Here is a 20281-nt window from a genome sequence, read left to right as displayed (position 1 = left end):
CAAGAACTCTCTTTATTGATGGAGAATATGATGAAAAGCTGGGAGGGTTGTGTTTTTGCAACGTTCATGGTCATGAACTGTTCTTCTGTACAAATGAGATTGGCATTGCTTCCTCGGCTTTTCTGGTAAAGATAAGGAAATACTGCATCAAATCCTCTAACAATCAAGAATTTGTGAAGTTGATTGATAGAGAGCTGCTGAAGCCCGAACGACAAAATGATGCAGATCTAATTAAGGCCAAGGAAGAATGCATGTGGGAATAGTTTGTTTATAGATTTGTAATGATTGATATTTTGTAACAAATTTGTCATTTATAAATCAGCATTACATCAAAAATCCCTTGTCAAATGGTTGTCAGTACAAGCCCCCCATTCAGCTAAGTCTCCTCAGCGAATAGGGGAGATGTTGGATCAGGGATTCGCTGAGGAACTCAGCGAGAGGCTCATTCAGCGAGCTGTCAGCGAGCTCACTCATCTGCAAGCATATTCGATCTTCAGAGTTTAAAAGGATATGTTCAATGACTCACCATCTAGTATTTGTTGGTCAAATATGAGCGGGAATTTGAAGATTAGAAGAATGGTCCCAAGGACACGTGTCGAAAGATCAAGATAAAGACATTTGACCTTGTACTACTTCGTTGCAGTGAAGTTTCTCTTTCATACCGTTTTTGGAAACAAACAAGATGAAGGAAAGAGGCTTCTGCAGATCTGAATGATCACACAATAGATAGTTGACAACCTTCATGTGTCAACATCTATTAGAGCAGTCATGTGATTCCTTATCTGCCTATAAAAGGAATCACTTGACCCAGCCATAAATGTTGGTTGCTGTGTTCCACGGTTTTACTTTATTCTCTCTAAGAAAATTTGTTAAGTTTTTGTGTGTTCAAAAACTTAACATATATTTTCTGTTTATTGTTTATTGTTGTTGTAAAACAACCATCCATGTTTTCATCGTTTAGTTTGATATACATATAACTAAACAAAGTTCTTTACTTCTCATCTCTATGCGTGTTATTTCATATTTACATTACAAGTTAGTTAATTAAAATACAAGCAGTGCATTCGAGGACCTACAATTACCCAAACGATTAACCAGGGGATGAGAGATGAATACTTAAGCTTAAACAACATGATGACTTCTACGAATATTTTGTATGGATAAGGAAATTTTCAAGCTGTGTGGTGTAACTACGAACATTAGTTTTGAAATTTGTAAAAGTACGAAAAACGGTGTCTAAGACACCGGTTTTAAGATTTTCGGGCAAAGCCGGTGTCTTAGACACCGGTCTTACTTTACGTGGCTCGACAAAGCCGGTGTCTTAGACACCGGTCTTCACTTTTAAACTCAAAGCCGGCGTGTTGAATGCCACTCTTCACTTCTTTGATCGGATTTTTTTGTTCCACTTTAGCTGTTGGGTGTTTCAATTTTTTCCGGCCGGCTAGTTGGATAAGAAAAAGGTTGAAGAAAGTATGTATATAAATTGCAGAAGATAAAGTGATCACATGAAAGACTGAGAAGAGAAAGTCAAATAGTACACTGTACACCCACTTAATGTGTTACTCGTATTTTAATTTGAAATTTCAATTTAAACCCTAAATTATTATCATGTTTACAATATAGTTACGTTAGTTGTATTTTTTCTAGGATAGTTATATATTTTTACTAGTTCTAATACCCGTACGATGTATGGTAGTTATATGGATTGTATCATAAAAAAATATTAATATGCCGCATACATGATTCGTGAGTACGAAATAAATTGTTTTAAAGTAAACCAATGATTGAAACTTATAATAAACATTATTGATAAATATAATATATGTTTAGTTAAAGTTTTGGATTTACATTAAATATTTACAACTACATCAAAATCAGAACTTGTAATCATAGTGGATGATGACAAATAGCCTTGTATGTCATAGATATGTTTTTGATCTTTTAGTTCAAACTTGGAGATAAACGGTACGTTTATGACTCAAAGCTAACGAATATTTAATCTTTTTATAAATATTTATAAATCGTCATATATATAAAATTATACAATATTATGTACTATATAAACAAAAATCCAAATTTTCAAGTTGAATTAAAAGTTACAAGTCCTTGAGCTGCCACATCATATCCTTACAAATCCTTACAAATCTTTATACATCCTTACAAATACTTCAAATCTTATAATTTTATATACAACCATAAAACATCATTACATATCCTTTTACCTCTATTATAAAATAAAAATATATTAGGTAAAGACAAGTAAGGGCATGCTAGAACGTGCGGATACTTACTCTCGTATTATATATATTAAACACAAAAGTATAAAACTATCCTAGAAAAACATACAACTAACGTAACTATATTGTAAACATGATAATAATTTAGGGTTTAAATTGAAATTTCAAATTAAAATAACATATTAAGTGGGTATACTATTTGACTTTCTCTTCTCACAGTCTTTCACGTGATCACTTTCTCTTCTGCAATTTATATACATACATACTGTGTATATATTGTATATGCACGACTGTAAAAGGAAAAAAAAATTGAGAGAGGAGAAAACACATATAAATAGAAACAACCACAAAAAATAGTATGGGCCATCAATCAACTTACTATATATACATATAAATATATTTCACCCATCTAAACTTTTTCATCTCCAAATAGCCGGCCGGAAAAAAATTGGAACACCCAGCAGTGCAACAAAAATAAACTGGTCAAAGAAGTGAAGAGCGGCATTCCACATACCGGCTTTGAGTTTAAAAGTGAAGACCGGTGTCTAAGACACCGGCTTTGCCCGAAAATCTTAAAACCGGTGTCTTAGACACCGTATTTCGCACTTTTACAAATTCCAAAACTAATGTTCGTAGTTACACCACACAGCTTGAAAATTTTACCCATGTTATGTCCGCTTACACAATTACCCAGAACCAAAAATAGAAATAGAGAGTAACTTGTCTCATATACTGGAAAACAGCACGGGCATATAAAAGAAAGTGAACAACATTTGATCGTTCAAGACTAGCAGCAGAATCATTTAAGTTTTGAATTGTCAAATTACATACCCTAACCAAGTACAACGTTATTTTTTATAGAACATCATCCCACATCTCCATTAGGCGCCACTGGCATACAAACGGGTCCACTCCTTTGCTGAAATTTAAACAAGGATTGAAAAAGATATCAGAAAACAAAGCACCTTATATTATCTGATGAATAACAAATATAAGTATTTACCTGTTTCAACAGCTTCAGCTTCATTAGATTTTCAGTGCTTTGCTATGTTCTCAGAGAGCGGATCATCTAGGTTTGGAGCACCTAGAAGAGCTTGAATGCTGCGCTCGTACAGTTGTAACAAAGCAAGTGTTCATTTTTGCATTATTGGCACATTAGAGTAACAATTGAGTAGTGAGTTTCAAACAGAAACAATTGGTCAAGTGAGTCACAAATCATCCTAAAGTGCATTCAAATGCATATAACCTAACAGATCACTGTAAACTAGCTCTTGCTACTTCTATCTCACACAAAGTTAAGTAAACTTGAAGTGGCGATTGTGATCGTATTACATAAAAGTAAGTTGTACTGGGTTTTGGTAACCCTTGGCAAGTCAAAAGCTACAAAATTTAACTAGAAAGGGACTGAGTCAATTGGGTCGATTTGGTCAAGTGACTCAAAAATCATCCGAAGTGCATTCAAACGCATATAACCAGATAGGTTCTTCTCTTGAAGAAGCCAAACGAATACTGTAAAATAGCTCTTGCTATCAAAATTAAGCACAAATTTCATACAGTATGACTTTTTTTAAATGGGTTATAGAGCATTTGCAGGATAGACCAAGCACACCAAACCTATTCTAACCCATATTTATGTAATAATTACCTTTTTAGACATGCACTAAAACCTACCCATTTTGACATCAGCTACTTACCCAACTACCATATGTCAGCTTTGGTAAGATAATATCTGTTGGTAAGTATACCTTAGGAGTACAATGCGAATCTGAAGAGCAGGGCTCCATTTATCTTTGAGAATATCAAGACAAATTCTACCAAGTTGCATAGAAAAATAGAAATATGGGAAGTACACAAAAGAGAGAGAGAGAGAGAGAGAGAAACAAGGCATACCTTATCAATGTTCGGATGATAAATTTTTGTAAGAAACCGAACCTGTTACATTAGGGTAAACATTACTATCTGAAAGCAAAGACATAGATGCAAACCTTAAGTTGCATCAAGCTAAACATAGATGCATGCACTTATAAAATCTCAAAGGACCATGCAAGAGATGAAACAGCTAAAGAGCACCAGCAATCAACTACAGGCAAACAAAATTAGCACAAAAGACTTTCAAACACATAACAAAAAGCATAGGAATTATAATACTTTTTGAAATTATTAGCTCTTACATAAACTTGAAACTAAATGAGTAGAGGACTGGTAGTGCATACATAATGGTATTTCACATAATTTTATATGATAAAACTTCTGGCGAGTGTTCATTAGTAAGACATAACATAGCTGCCAGTGGAATATTATTGCAGTTCGGATCAAACCTTCCCCTGAGCACTACAAATGCATTCTAAAATTAATTACAGTTCAACAAACAGCCTAATGCAGTAAAAAGTTCAGTAAAACAATTCTAATATGCATCACAGATTATAACCAAATGAAATCCATGTGGATTAACCACATAAAATAGAACATTACAGGTCTCCCTCCCTCACTATGATACACCGGAGTCAAACCCACATTCTTCATAGAACATTCTGTAATAATTTGCTTGCCCCTGAGAATTGTTCAGCTAGTCAGATAACTTGATAAGTTATTGATGTCATTGAACTGACAAAGAAGGTAGTTCTTGTACATATATATACTATATTCACATGACTAGCTTCATTTGAACTACTACAGACGAGTTCAATGGAAACTACTACAGCCTTTGTAAACTCCAACACTCAAAACTTTATGAAACCTTATTGTAGTGATGAATTCTAATAATATATTGGCATTGACACTGTATGCTAAACAAATCAAATTTCATAACCTAGCAAAAAAGTCTACCAAGAGCTACTATCAATCTTTTTGATATAGATGAAAATTTTGACAGAATGAAGCTGGTTAGATGCCAAGGAAATGTAATACGATGAGCATATAGATTACCATTGAGAGGTTTCCATCCATCCACATATTTAAAGCAAACACGGAAACACCTCATAAGATACATATCAAACTGCTTCATGCATGATCCGACTGATGAAACCAACTATGTTCAAGGTATCCTAGTAGTCAGTCAGAATCTGTTATGTTACTCATAGCAAAATTTCATCAGTTCAACATATATCTATCATTGACGGCGGTACAATCCTATTGACTTGAGGTAGAAACTCAGAAAGCAATATTCAACTATTCATAAAAAAGAAAGGGCCAACAATGTTGGTCAAACAATATGACAACATTATCTACCATCATCAAAGCCCCCACTATATAACATCAAAACTCATAAATGAAATGAGCAGTTCAATCCACATGTATTAGTTTATATTCCATACGACCATACCTTGGGAGCAGCCATTGGATACTCTTCTGGCAAAAATAACTCCAGCTTGAAACTCCTCCTGTAGATTAGTCGAAGTGAGAACATGCATAAAATAGACATTTTACCTCTACATTCATAATAGCTAAACTACAACCATTGCTCCCCTTCAGATATATGTATACACAGGACAGATCAAGTTTTTTTACTCGTGAAAACCAAAAAGGAGAACTCAGGTCATCTTAGGTCCATAACTAATTAGTAACTCGCGTACATCATAACGTTAAAAGCTGCAGAAACACCTATTAGCTACTCTATGCTTGATATTTACAAGTTTACAACTTTCCAATTTCTCTGAACCGATAACAGTGTTATTAAAAAAAAAAGATGTTTGATTTTTAATAATATCAATTTTTATTTTAAAGTCCAACACATTGTGAACCATTGACTATTCAGCCTTCCTGTTTTGGTAAAATATGTATAACAAAGTCAACATCTATATTAGGATTGACAATAAAACCTCATAATGTATTTCCTCCCTTCAAGCAGAACAAGCATCATTTCTTTTGAATACAGTTTATGACAGATATATAACTTCCAAGAATGGATTTTTTCGAGTTTAACATCCTAATTACTTGTACACAAATATCTTGTTCTTTCTTTACTCCTTTCCATATAAAATAAGCAACAAATAACCAATTACTGTAGTTAACTAAACCGCAGATAGTCAAAGAAAATAACTTTAATCAGATTACCTTCATAAGGAGACTGTACGTGTTGGACCAAGGATCATCAGATTCAAGTACCGCATATTCCCGGAGCTAAAACAACAAAAATTAACCGTAAACATTATACATAAGTGAAATTTACGGAGTACATGAAGCGATAACTTATATTATAAAGGATCCAATTACTGGGAAAAAAAATAAAATACATCAAATCTGTATCACATAGTCGCAATAGTGGCGTAGCTTCTAAACTTTGGGAAATAATGTGTATAAAAAAAAAATTAAGCGGAAAAGTTTATCTTATTTTTTTTTCTGAAAAACGACAAATACATAGGTAGTGCGAAACAAAAAACAACAAAATTATATTTTTTTTATACACACAAACACAAATTTACCATTAAATCTGTACACATGTTTTAAAAACCGATATTTTAGTTATACCGAGTTAAAAATACCGGCCGGTATGACTATTTTTAATTTATTATATTTTTTTGTGTAAAAATCTTACAAAACTTGTTACAGTTTAACAAAAATAGTCAAAATGCAATTAAAATTTACTTAAAAATAATACCAAATATGTATTTCATAACAAAATATAGGTTTTAAAATTCACAAGTAACAAAAAATAATATTAAAGTATCATAAAAATATTTTTTTTTTTAAAATCAAAATTTATTTTTTGAAAATACCGGAAATACCGGTATGGTAATACCGAAAAATACCGGAAATATCGGAAATACCGGCCGGTATTGAATAGTGAAAATACCGGACTTAAAATACCGGCGTGGTCTCCGGTACTGGTAATACCGGCTAGTATTTACCGGTATTTAAAACATTGCTAATTAGAGAGTATAACCATCGGTTTAAAATCTAGTGGCCAGGGATATTTACGCTTATCACCATGTAGGGCCCCGGTGGGTTTTTTTCCAAGGTTGTGGGTTCGAGCCTCGACTGACACAATCTTTGGGTTTCCCATCGAAGAATTTTCCACAAAGAGGAGGGTTGAGAGACTGCAGCATATGCTCAGTATCTCGTGAGGTCCAACGATTGTTGGTTAAAATTGCCTTCAACCACGTCTGAGTCAAAATACACCTTTAAAAAAAACTAATTAAAGAGTATAAATAAATAAACATATGTAAATTAACATGTTGCTATATTTCATAACTTAAAAACTTTTAATTAATGGAAAGGACTGCCATTTTGCGGGTTTTAGATTTATATACTTTGACGGTGTATAAAATGTCAAAGAGATTGAGATGTAGCTAGCTTTATATTTATCAAGGTAAAGACTGCTTCCGAGTTTTATCAAAGTGGTAGAATACACTAAAAAATTTTCTAAGTGTATAGGTATATTGTTTTATGGAGAGTTAGATGGTGGTGTAAAGTTCAAGGGCTAATTTGCAACTTATGAAAGTTAACGGACTAACATTGTATTCTCGAGTTTTATTTTTTTAAAAAAATGAAAATTGGATAAAGAAAGAAAAGAAAAAATATTTATATATCAAAAAGACATTCTCGAGTTACATGAAAAAAACTAAAAAAAGAAAAATAAAATACAAAGTTAATAGTGTTCTGAGTTGAAAGAAAAGGAAAAAAATTATAACATTACAATTATGTTCTTTTCTCTATAAGATTGTCATTAGTTAATAAGGGTAAATTGATAATTATACACATGAGTTAAAAAGTTTTCATCCAAATTAACCTAAAAATGGTTGGAAAGTTTTTCATATAAAAGCCTTTAGTTTTCTTTCCTTTTCTTTTATACTGTATTCTCGAGTTTTATTGAAAAGATATGAGAAGATTGGATAAGGAAATAAAAGGAAAAAAATTATATATCAAAAAAGGCATTCTTGAGTTACATGAAAAACTAAAGAAAAAAAAAACAAAGTTAATAGTATTCTTGAATTAGAAAGAAAAGAAAAGAAAGGGAAAAAGATTATAAATAACATTTTTTATAGGGTTAGGAGTGTTTTCCCTTTGCACGGTTCCATAATCATATACTTGGCACGTTCATCCTGATCAATAGATTTCATGTACTTAACACAATGTTTGGATGATCTAAGCTCTGCATTATGGAGATCTCTTCATCTTGACGTGCTCTGTCAACCGCTTTAACAGCATAGCAATCTCCGGTTTGCGTTTCCTCACACTGATACACTTGTGCAGTGGTTCCCCAACCCGAACTAGTAAGGAACTTGTATCTTGCATCATTAAGACCACATAATATCTGTTCCTTTAGACCATCCATGTCTCCAGCTAAAACAAAACCAAATTTACACATGTTTAGCCTACAAAACCTTGAAAACTTTTGTTCAACTTGTTTATCTAAGTCCGTTTTAGAAGGAAAAAAAAACAGCTGACTGGCCATATATGTCATGACCAAGCACTTGAGCAAAACTGTAAATCATGATGACAAGTCTTGTTGATTATGTATGAACTTAATTAGGTCCCATGCATTTATATATGTAGTCGATTACTTGTAAATAGTCCCACCCTGTGTCTTAATTAGTGGGTCTATATGACTAACTTGGTGAGATACAAGGAACAGATGGTGATTAACTGTAAATCAGATAATACATAACCTTAAGATCGAGTTTGATTTCTTAAAGAAAGAAAGTCGATCTGGTTACTACTTTAAACAAAGCTCTTGGTGCTTCTAATTCACGCAAGGTTAAGTAAACTTGAGTGGTGATCGTGACCGTACGTATTACATACAAGTTGGTTGTACTCGGTTTTAGTCTATTGGGTCCGTTTGGTCAAGTGATTGCTCAAAAAAATCATCGATAAGGTGAAGTGCATTCAAACAACCCACATAGCTAGGTGGTGTTCTCTAATTAAATAAGTCAAACAACTATTACTATAGAATAACTCTTGCTATCAAATCTACTATTACTATATAGAATAACTCTTGAAAACATGTATTTCAATTTGTAAAACAGTAATCGTATATATATAGTTAAAATTTTGAGATGAGACTGAACAAGAAGCTAGATACATACATACATATTTCACAACAGTTAAACTAAAATGACATAAATTGAACTAATTTTTTTTTCCACACAGAATAGAACATTTATTTGTTGCTCGTATGTAACTAGAGATAGATAGCTAGCTAGATAGATAGATATAGCGCACCTGTAGCGAAAGTGGGTATTTGATTATGAACGGCTAGGTAGAAGAAGATCAAACTTGCTTGAATTGAATATCACTACTATCAACAAACCCTGACATCCACAGATCGGTTATCAGTTAATCGCTAATAATACGTACATACTACATGTACATATAAACATACTATGTGTGTATGTAGATATATATGAAAAGAGCTGAGGCATATATACATTAATAATGTAATTAAGGGTGTTTGTGTGTAAGCTAGAGAGAGGGCAAGAGGAATAGAAAGAACCTAAAGATAAATGTAGTAGGGAAAGTTAATTGAATCGAAATATGATCATCTGATCTTATATATATAGCAGTGTGAAGTGATTAAGTTGTGACTAAAATAATTTTTTTTATGAAAAGTTAAGAAAACCCAAGGCTTGAGAGTCAAAAACCAATTATTTGATTAAAATTAATATGTGTTGTTCTAACCTAGCTTCTCGGTTGTAAATGGAACAAATTAAGGATTATGTTATATTGTTTCTACCACTATATATAAACAACCCTAATTTGTCTGCCCAAATTTGTTTATAATTCACTAAAGTACCGACTTAATTTAAACTTAAAAACATATATACGAAAATTTTCAATTTAATTTTAGTGTGTTTGGATTATATTGGGCCATCTTGCTAGTACCCTGATATCATTGAATCATTGTGATATCGCCACTTAATGTACGTAAACTTCAAAACATATATATATATATATATATAGGTACTTTTGAATTCTTTTATGTATATATATAACTCTGCATGCAAATACTATATCTAGATGACATATAGGAAAATTGTTTGTACCTCCAAACCTCGCATGATATCCCGCATAACCGCGACAGCTTGTGATTATGTGTATTTTCCTCCCTTTTCCTTGAGATGGGATAGGAGTGTATGTACCGCCTTCGCAAAGTCCCATAACTACAGAGCTTGAATTTGCATCCTTATACGTATCAATTACCTTCACAACATTCGGATGATCAAGCCTCCTCATTATGGCAGCCTCTTCACCTTGATGTGCTCTACCAAAAACTTTAACAGCATACGGCCGGCCGCTTTGCTTTTCCCGGCACTCATACACTTTTGCAGTGGTTCCCCAACCCAATGAATTATTAAGAAGATTGTATTTCTCTTTTAGATAATTCATGTCTCTAAAATAAAACCAAATTAACATTTTTTTTGTTAATTTTGAATTATTTTTATATAAAACAAAAAACAAAGACAAGACACTAAAAAGTACACTCTACTACAAAAATTTGTATGAAAAGTTAAGAAAACCCAAGGCTAGAGAGTCAAAACCAATTATTGGACCCAATAGACTCGTTAATTTATACGTAACTTGGTGAGATACAAGGAATAGATGGTGATTAACTGTAAATCAGATAATACATAACCTTATTTAAGAGTTTGATTTCTTAAAGAAAGAAAGTCTGGTTAATGAACTCATTTTCTAATATTTTTTTTCTTCTATATTAACCTTTTTTTTTTCTCTTTTCTTTTTTAAAAAATTCAGTCTCACCTGGAGATGAAACTAAAGGTTAATATGGGAGAAGTCTTGTAAATTCAATGCAACTATATATTCCTACGAAGCTACCATTATGATTACATTAACCCAAGGTCCTAGACTTCTGAATAAGGAAGCTACACTAAAAAAAGAGGAAATACTAAAAGCAGAAATAAGGTAATGCAAACTTACTAAAAAAGGCACCCTTGGTTAGTTATTCATGAGATGACTTTTTTGTTGACATTAAACGAACCTCAAGGTATCAAAACATATGTGAGCAACAAATCTTGACACGAGAGACCCTAAGTATGAGGCATGACAAAACTATTCAACATGACAACATCAAACCCTTCTAAGTAGTAAGAACATCGATAATATTGGACTTAAAACTAAAATTAACCGCAGCACACATTAAAATTGTAGACACGGATAACTTACCAAAGCAATAAAAGTATTTAAATCTTTTTCAACACTTCTTTTTAAAACATTTGCTTTTAAAAATAATTATGTATAGTAAAAATTTTGAGTTCCCAAAACGCATCAATTTAGGATACACTTAGATATATTATTTCCAACATTAGTGGATTAAGATTAACCAAAAAAACCCCTTTAAAGTACTAAATTACTGGAATTTATTTATCAACAATCCATATGATACGAAATGAACAAATATAAGTAATGTGGATGTTCTTTCACTAACCAAAAAAAATTGAAATTTAATACATTTAGGACATTTAACTAATTTAACAAGGCTACTAAAACTAATATATCTATGCATTATTCCACCTAGCTTCCTCATACTATGTGTAATTTTTAACGGAATTAAATATTGTTGTTAATTAAGTAAGACAGACTATACTTATACTTAATTTGTCTTTGTGAGTAGTATTTAATATGAATTGATAGTTAATTAGTACTCATAATATGTTGATTAATTAAACTTATGCATCACGTTTATCTAATCTAGAAATAAAACTAGACTAGATGGAAATTATGTCCATCAGCTGGAGACCATGCATATATCCGTATGTATTTAATAAAAAAGATTGTGGAGCACTTGAGCAAAACTGTAAATCATGATGACATTTTTGAAACTAAAATAATTCTGAAATATGTGTTCTGTATGACTAACTTGGTGAGATACCAGGAACAGATGGTGATTAACTGTAAATCAGATAATACATAACCTTAATTAAGAGTTTGATTTCTTAAAGAAAGAAAGTCTGGTTACTAGCTACTGTAAACAAAGCTCTTGGTGCTTCTAATTCATTCAAAGTTAAGTAAACTTGAGTGGTGATTGTGACCATATATGTAACTAGAGATACATAGATAGATATTATAGCGCACCTGTAGCGAAAGCGGGGTATTTGATTATGAACGGCTAGGTAGAAGAAGATCAAACTTGCTTGAATTGAATATCACTACTATCAACAAACCCTGACATCCACAGATCGGTTATTAGTTAATCGCTAATAATAGGTACGTACATATAAACATACTATGTGTGTATGTAGTCATGTAAGATCATCTGATGATCTTATATATATAGCAGTACGTGTGAAGTGATTAAGTTGTAACTAAATTTTACTTTATTAGGACAAAAAAAAAAAATTTAAGTGTGTAACAGATTTCTAAGAAAACGGGATCAAGGCGGGAATTTTCGAGTTGTACATGTGCTTAGCTCATTGTATTGGAGTACCATATCACATTTGGGCAAATTAAGCTTCGTCTAAATGTTTTATTCAACTCAACACGTATTTGGCTGAAAATAGAATTTGTATAGAGTTTGACTTAATTGTGTTTGTTCTGGCCCAGCCCCATAGTATCCCGTAGTTGATATTTAGAGTAACTAATTATGTCCCATGTGTTACCCTTTTTTAATTACTTGATGGTGCATATATATATGATGTTGTTAGAGACGATTTATCGGTAACATTTAATTTTTAGCATCGTAAAAAAATGTTTAATATGAGAATTAATGATACATTCAATTCTGTGTGTAAATATAATTAGATTATTTGTGTACATGATAATATGTCCTTCATCCTTGTCGATTATCATACCATTCCATAGCTAATTTAATTAGTACTTGCCAACAGGATTGGTCTTGTAACGGTGGCTCAAATTAATGGAAACTCGGTCTAGCAAACCGAAAACAGTTCAATTCAAAAAAGGATCGAAAATGGCTACAGATATACCTTTACTTCGACCCGTAGTCACGGGTCGTTCCATGGGTTGCACCAGCCTGGTGGTTTTTAAAACAATCCATTGTCTGTCTTAATTGGGAGCTCAAGTTGCATTTTATATTCTATGATCGATAATTGTGTGCTATCTTTGAAAAGGAATTGATAACTGATAAGTACCATGCGTATTGTTAATAAATGTATAAGTATACTGTACGAATTGATATGAACATGTATAATTTGTAACTATGTAGTATATAATGAAACATTTACTTCATGGTTTAAATACTGTCATTTTCATAATATTCTTATTGGGGATTTGCTGAATTAAATATACCATCATAAATTTTGCTTTCCTATAATAGTCGAAAGGTTGTTACGTACGAGTATTTTAATTTCTTTGCTACAAGTGAAAGTTCTAGTAAAAATCCAACTGATGATATTTTAAAATTCCAAACATAAAACGAGCATGTACGTTATTTTTAATTACAGAATTCAAAGCGTTTGCGGTAATCATACCCTTCGTAAAAATTTTACCACACACATTTGGACATTTAACTAATTTAACAAGACTACTAAAACTAATATATCTATGCATTCCACCTTCCTCATACTATGTTTAATTTTTAACGGAATTAAATAGTTGTTAATTAAGTAAGTAAGACTATATTTATACTTTGTCTTTGTGAGTAGTATTTAATATCAACTGATAGTTAAATAGTAATATGTTAATTAAACTTATGCATCATGTTTAGCTAATCTAATCTAGAAATAAAACTAGATGGAAATTAAGTCCATCTGAAGACCATGCATATATCCGTGTATACTTAATAAAAAAGATTTTGTCATGGCCGAGAGCAAAATTGTAAATCATGATGACATTTCTAAAACTAAAAAAATATGGAATTGTATAGATACAAGTCCTATTGCATTATGTATCAGCTTAAATAAGTCTCATAAAGTCGATTACTTGTAAATAGTCCCACCCCTATGTCTCAATTAGGCCGGTGCTTATAATACTCTCCCCGAGCGTCCTTCGGTGGGAAGACGCAGACGCCCTAGTGGCCTTGATCGTTCTCGTGTCTGCGTCCTTGTGGTTGTTCTTTGCGGAGAAGTTGAAGGACGACCGTTGTGGGACCAAAACTAGCTGTTTGCCCCTTCTTTTTTTTTTTCTTTAATGGTAAACTTTTTTTTTTCTTATTTAAACACTAACCTTATTCTCATTTTATCACACAAACAATTTATCAAACAAACTTCTCATTTCATTTTACAAAAACATTTCATTTCAAACACCACCCAAATTATGTCTAGTTCAGCCTCAGCAAGTGATGAATTCAATTTTCTTTCCAACACTGCTACGCAAATGAACACGCTATTTAATCCAGAGATCGTCGGCGTCGATCTTTGTAACCAAGAAGAGTCAAACGATAACGCGTCTGGTTCACGTGTTCCTAGAACCAGAAGGGTTTTATCACGAGATCATGCCGGATCCGCGGTACGTTTATGAAATGATTACTTTTCCGACGCACCAACGTTCCCGGCCGATTATTTCCGACGAAGATTTCGAATGCGCAAACATATGTTTCTCCGCATATGCCAAGCTATACATAGTTTTAGCGCCATCGAACCCATACCCAAACACTTTCAGTTTTTTCAAAAAAATCAAATCGATTGCACTGGTAGGCATGGTTTCAACATTTTCCAAAAATGTACTTCCGCCATACGTCAACTGGCGTATGGTGCTAATCCCGACCAACTAGATGATATGGGTCGTGCAACTTCAATGAAATGTTTAAATAACTTTTGTAAGTGTGTTTATTATTTATATCATAATGAGTACTTGAGAACGCCAACAAGTGAAGATGTCCAACGTTTGGTAAGCAAGCATGAACAGGTACATAGTTTTCCTAGTATGCTTGGTAGTATTGATTGTATGCATTGGGGTTGGAGAAACTGCCCGGTGACTTGGCAAGGACAATACACACGAGGCGACAAAGGACATCCAACGATCATGCTTGAAGCAGTAGCTTCATATGATTTGTGGATTTGACATGCTTACTTTGGCCCCGCAGGTTCGAACAACGACATCAACGTGCTTAATGAATCAGATTTGTTCAAAGATTTGCTCCAAGATAGGGCTCCTGCACTCCAATATACTGTTAACAGTAAAGAGTTTACCAAGGGATATTATCTAACTGACGGTATTTATCCGGAATGGACGACACTAGTCAAGTCTTTTAAATGTCCGATGGATCCAAAGAGTGGAATGTTCAAGCGCTATCAAGAGGCTGCAAGAAAGGATGTCGAATAAGCTTTCGGGGTGCTTCAAGGTCGTTGGGCAATCCTTAAACATAATGCCCGCCCGTTTTCGGTGAACAAAATAAAATGTATTATGTATGCTTGTGTTATTCTACACAACATGATTGTTCAAGACAACGGTAACGCAATATCCGACTTTGAGGAAGATTATTTGTCGATCCAACTAATGTGCCAACACGTACGTGGGATGAAAGGGTTGCAACGCAAATGCGGGCTTTCCGGGAGTTACGTGATAGAAGGACGCACCATCGACTTCGCACTGCTCTAGTGGAACATGTTTGGAACCTCCCAGAAATTACCGTCAACGTTGATGATGTTTTATTAATGTTTTTATTATGTCTAGGATCGTAACTTTTTTAAATAAATATTGTAATGTGTTTTTTTTAATTGTGTTTTTAAATATATGTTGTATTGTGTCTTTTTTTATTTGAATGGTGTTTTTTAAATAAATGTTGAAATGTGTTATTAATAATAAAAGTATTTTATTTGAATGGTGTATTTTTGGTATAAAAATAAAATAAAATAAATGATGATGTGGCGAAGAAGTTTTAAAGAAGTTGTTCTTACAAGCAGTGGGTGTCCTGAGGAGAGTCCTGGATTATGTGATGTTGATGTGACAGTGAAGAAATTCCAAAAAGTTAAGTCTTATAAGCACAGGCGTTAGGGGGTCTATATTTGGGCATTGGAATGAAAGTGACATAAATTAAAGCAAGTTCAATCCTACATATATGCTACATGATCGACTTGTAAATTATATTGTAATCATGTTTGTGTGGGTGCATTCATTCGTAACATGTTTTCCCATCGTTTACAAGCATTATTTACTAAAATGAAACACGTCGTCCATGATTAGTTATAAAGTTCACTATGATCATCGATCAACTAACATATATGCCAAGTCATTCATTGATTTAAAGTTTTTTCCTTTTAATGCTCTAATTTTAATGTTATAAAGAATCTTCAAGTAGTCTAATTATGAATATCTATTATTAACTCAAATTTTTAATTTTTTATTTGCCAATTATGGGTTAAAACCCTAGCGGTATTCCGAAGTCCTACAATGATGCTTGAATCCTAGGAGAACAGGGTTCGAGTCTGAACAGACGAGGTTTTACCTCCAATTTAACGTCATGCCTTTTGTAGCGGTTAAATTGGTGGGTTTTCCCTTCTCTGTGGTCCCTGACTTCGTGGATCGGTCGCTAATGACTACCTGCCCGTATGGATGTAACGGCTAACCGTCCCGGGACACGCACATTCAAAAAAAAAAACTCAATTTTTTTTTACAGTTGTAACTTACACATTTTCCATGGTTGTAATACATTTATACACATAAAAACCAAACATATTTTTTCTTTCTTTAATGATTAACCCATTTTGAAAAAAATATCAGCGTTTCATCCATAAAAATGTTAGTCAGTTTACCAAAAACTAAGTAAATACAACAAGTAAATGGGTTAGGCCGCGTTAGGGTTGTGTAATCGCAACTGGGCATCATGTCAACCCACCACAAATCGCTTTTAATTAATTAGGTCATGCATGTCCGGGTTTATTTGAATTGGTAAAGTGACTACCCATCATATTAATTCAAACTTTTTTTTCATTATAAATTGCTTTTAAATAACCTGAAACATTTTCTACTAAAATCAAATCATTTGAACCAAAAAAAATCCACTAACTTGTCTAGCCCGATTGTTAAACATGTCAAATGGTTCATTTTGTTGAAGGTTCATGTTAGAATTGAAACTTATTTAGTCAAACTTTGTTTGGGTTGAGTAATTATCAAGCGTATATGCCACCCAAAAACCCGACCCGATTGTCACCCCTAATTTTGTTACATGGATATACACATATTTCATCATTTGCCTAGTCTAAGTAATAATTAACTAGATTGGTAATTTTGTTACATGGATATACACATATTTCATCATTTGCCTAGGCTAAGTAATAATTAACTAGATTGGTGCCCTTCGTAAATATTTTACCACGCACATTTGGATATGTAACTAATTTAACAAGACTACTAAAACTAATATATCTATGCATTCCACCTTTCTCATACTATGTTTAAATTTTAACGGAATTAAATATTGTTGTTAATTAAGTAAGAAAGACTATATTTATACTTTGTCTTTGTGAGTAGTATTTAATATCAATTGATAGTTAATTAGTAATATGTTAATTAAACTTATGCATCACCTTTATCTAATCTAGAAATAAAACTAGATGGAAATTAAGTCCATCTTGAGACCATGCATTTCCGTATATATTTAATAAAAAAGATTGTGGAGCACTTGAGCAAAATTATAAATCATGATGACATTTCTGAAACTAAAATAAATGGAAATTGTATAGATACAAGTCCTGTTGCATTATGTATCAGCTTAGGTCTCATTCATTTATATATCCTTAAATAAAATGTTAAATGTAATTAATTTAAATATTTTTCACCTTTATTAGAGAAATGAGGCCTCTCCTTATAGGAGTCATTTTCTTCTTTATTTTTTACCCATTTTTTTCAGTATTCATCAGCTTTTTCTCTCTAAGAACACCCCAAAACACCTCCCTCCTTATACTACCTACTTCTTCCCCACTTTTTCACTATTCATTCACTATTTTATTATTTAATTTTTTTTACACATAATTAAAAAAAACACATTTATTATAATTAAACACACATAACATTACTTAAAATAAAAGATAATACAATAAAAAAAAGGCAATACCGGAAAAAAAAACATAAAATACATAATAATGATACGATTACTCTTCATCATCATCATCTTTGATTGACATTTTTCCTAATCCATGGTAAGCCGTTTCATTGGCCCACCACTTGTCGTGTTCTGGGCATTTGACTTCCCACGTTGATTTGTCTTCTCCACAGTTGTCGTGGTACGATTCTGCCCAAGTGCATTGGTCGGTCAACGTGTGACCGGCCTTAAAAACATTGTCGATCACCCTCTTCACTCTTTTGCTCTCATCCTACAGAAAATAAGAATATGTATCTTCGTGTTTCGAGACCCTGCGGCCTGGTGCTTATATTTCTTGAACGTGTTGGTCGCATTGGTGTCTCTTCTTCCGTATGAAACCCAGAACCCCAGAGAGTTCATTTTGAAGGAGGGTGTCCTTATTGATATCGGCCATGATTCGTGTTTTCATCTCATCTTCGGTGAGACGAGGTCGGTTAACATTTTTCTTTGATGATGATGAAGCCATTTGGAATGGTGAGTGAGTTAGCAGATGAAACAAGTTTGTAGATTAAACACAAATGGAATGGTGATGAAACTGGTAAATGCTTTGGGTTGGTATTTATAGAATAACAATGTAGAAGACCGTTAAGGGACTATAAATGTAAACATTTTTGAATTTTAGGCCATTGGAGGGACTATAACTGTAAATATTTTGAATTCAACGTTTGAGGGACTATACTTGTAAATATTTTGAATTTTGAACGTTGAAGGAGCGTCTTTTACTTCAGCTATAAATACTGCCGAAATTACCAGATATTTCATTTCAAAACTCAAACTTTTATACATCTGCAATGGCTTCTTCATCAAATGCCCCTTACCGAAAACGACTAATGACTGTCGATCAAGTGAATGAAAGTATCATGGTTGATATCCTCGACCACCAAATATTCAAAGACCAACTTGTTGAAATTGGTCTAAAACTTCAAGCGAAAAAGAAATGGTGTCAAGATTAAATCAAGTATATACAAACGAGGCATTAAACTGAGCTTGAGTGTCAATACTTTACTTATTTGCAGGGGAAGTTTGACTAGATTCAAGAAGCTGTAGAAGAAATTGCTTGTGCGGTCATCACCTTGACTGAGTTCATCAACTTTGCCAAAGCAGTTTATGCCCAGAAAAAATAATTATGATCTTTTAATGTTACGTTGTTTTTTTAATGTTATGTTGTATGAATAAACTTATGTTCTTATTAAAATCATAAATTAGACTTATCTTATTAAAATATTTAAAAACATTACAATACTAGAAGGGAACACACAATTCAAACTGCTAAACACACTTAAAAAAATATATATACTAAACCACACTTAATCAAACTAGAAAGTCCACTTCATAATCCAGAACAATTAAAAAGGAACAAAGATAAGTTGCTTGAAGCAGTGTTCGTATCTGAAGCCCCTCCCATGCTTTTCTCGATATATTTGATGCGCCATTGCATAATATTGCTCATCATCGTCGACCCTCTCCAGTGCATTCAACTGCGAGCAAATTGCCTCAAACTGTATGCATTCCTTCCGAATCCTGCTCCAGTGACCTTGTAGTTGAGCCTTGCTTCATGGTCCTCCAGTGGTCTTCGTGTTGAACATGGCAGTAATGTCGTCCCAAAAGGATATGTCAGGATTATTCATTTCACACCTATCCGTAACAGGGTCCATTCTCCTCGTCACCCAACATCTCGACAAACAAAGATCTTCAGATTGAGTCCACACACTTCAACTCATTGTTAATGAAATAGTTTGTAAAAAATGGTTTATAGAATGGTTTGAGAAAGAAAACATGGTTTGGAAGTGATAGAAATAGATGGTTGTTATTTGAAATGATAGTGTGGAAGTGGTATAAATAGAAAAAGAAAATAAAGAAAAAATAAATTTAAAAAGGCTACTAGCCGTTTTTTTTTTAGGATAAGTTTTGGTTGTTATTTTTTGGTATCTTGGCATGACCAAGTTACTTATTGTTTTAATTTGTATATTTGAATAGTAACATAATTCATATTTTCACTAAAAAAAGTTTTTATTTAAGATTATCATGATTTACTATTTCAAATGTCTTTTATATGATATCACGTACTAATATTTTTTACTAATATCTTAAACAAAGTTAATAACTTTTT

General features: G+C 32.8%; 1 pseudogene; it reads right to left on the bottom strand.

Annotated features, from left to right (window-relative positions):
- Positions 1-2940: 2940 nt before the first annotated feature.
- LOC122597753 lies at positions 2941-6366 on the bottom strand (annotated as a pseudogene).
- Between the last annotated feature and the right edge of the window lie 13915 nt (positions 6367-20281).

Source organism: Erigeron canadensis, chromosome 4, assembly GCF_010389155.1.
Source record: "Erigeron canadensis isolate Cc75 chromosome 4, C_canadensis_v1, whole genome shotgun sequence".
Classification (NCBI taxonomy): Eukaryota; Viridiplantae; Streptophyta; class Magnoliopsida; order Asterales; family Asteraceae; genus Erigeron; species Erigeron canadensis.
Note: the sequence above shows the minus strand (reverse complement) of the source record. Positions and strands in the feature narration are given on the sequence as shown.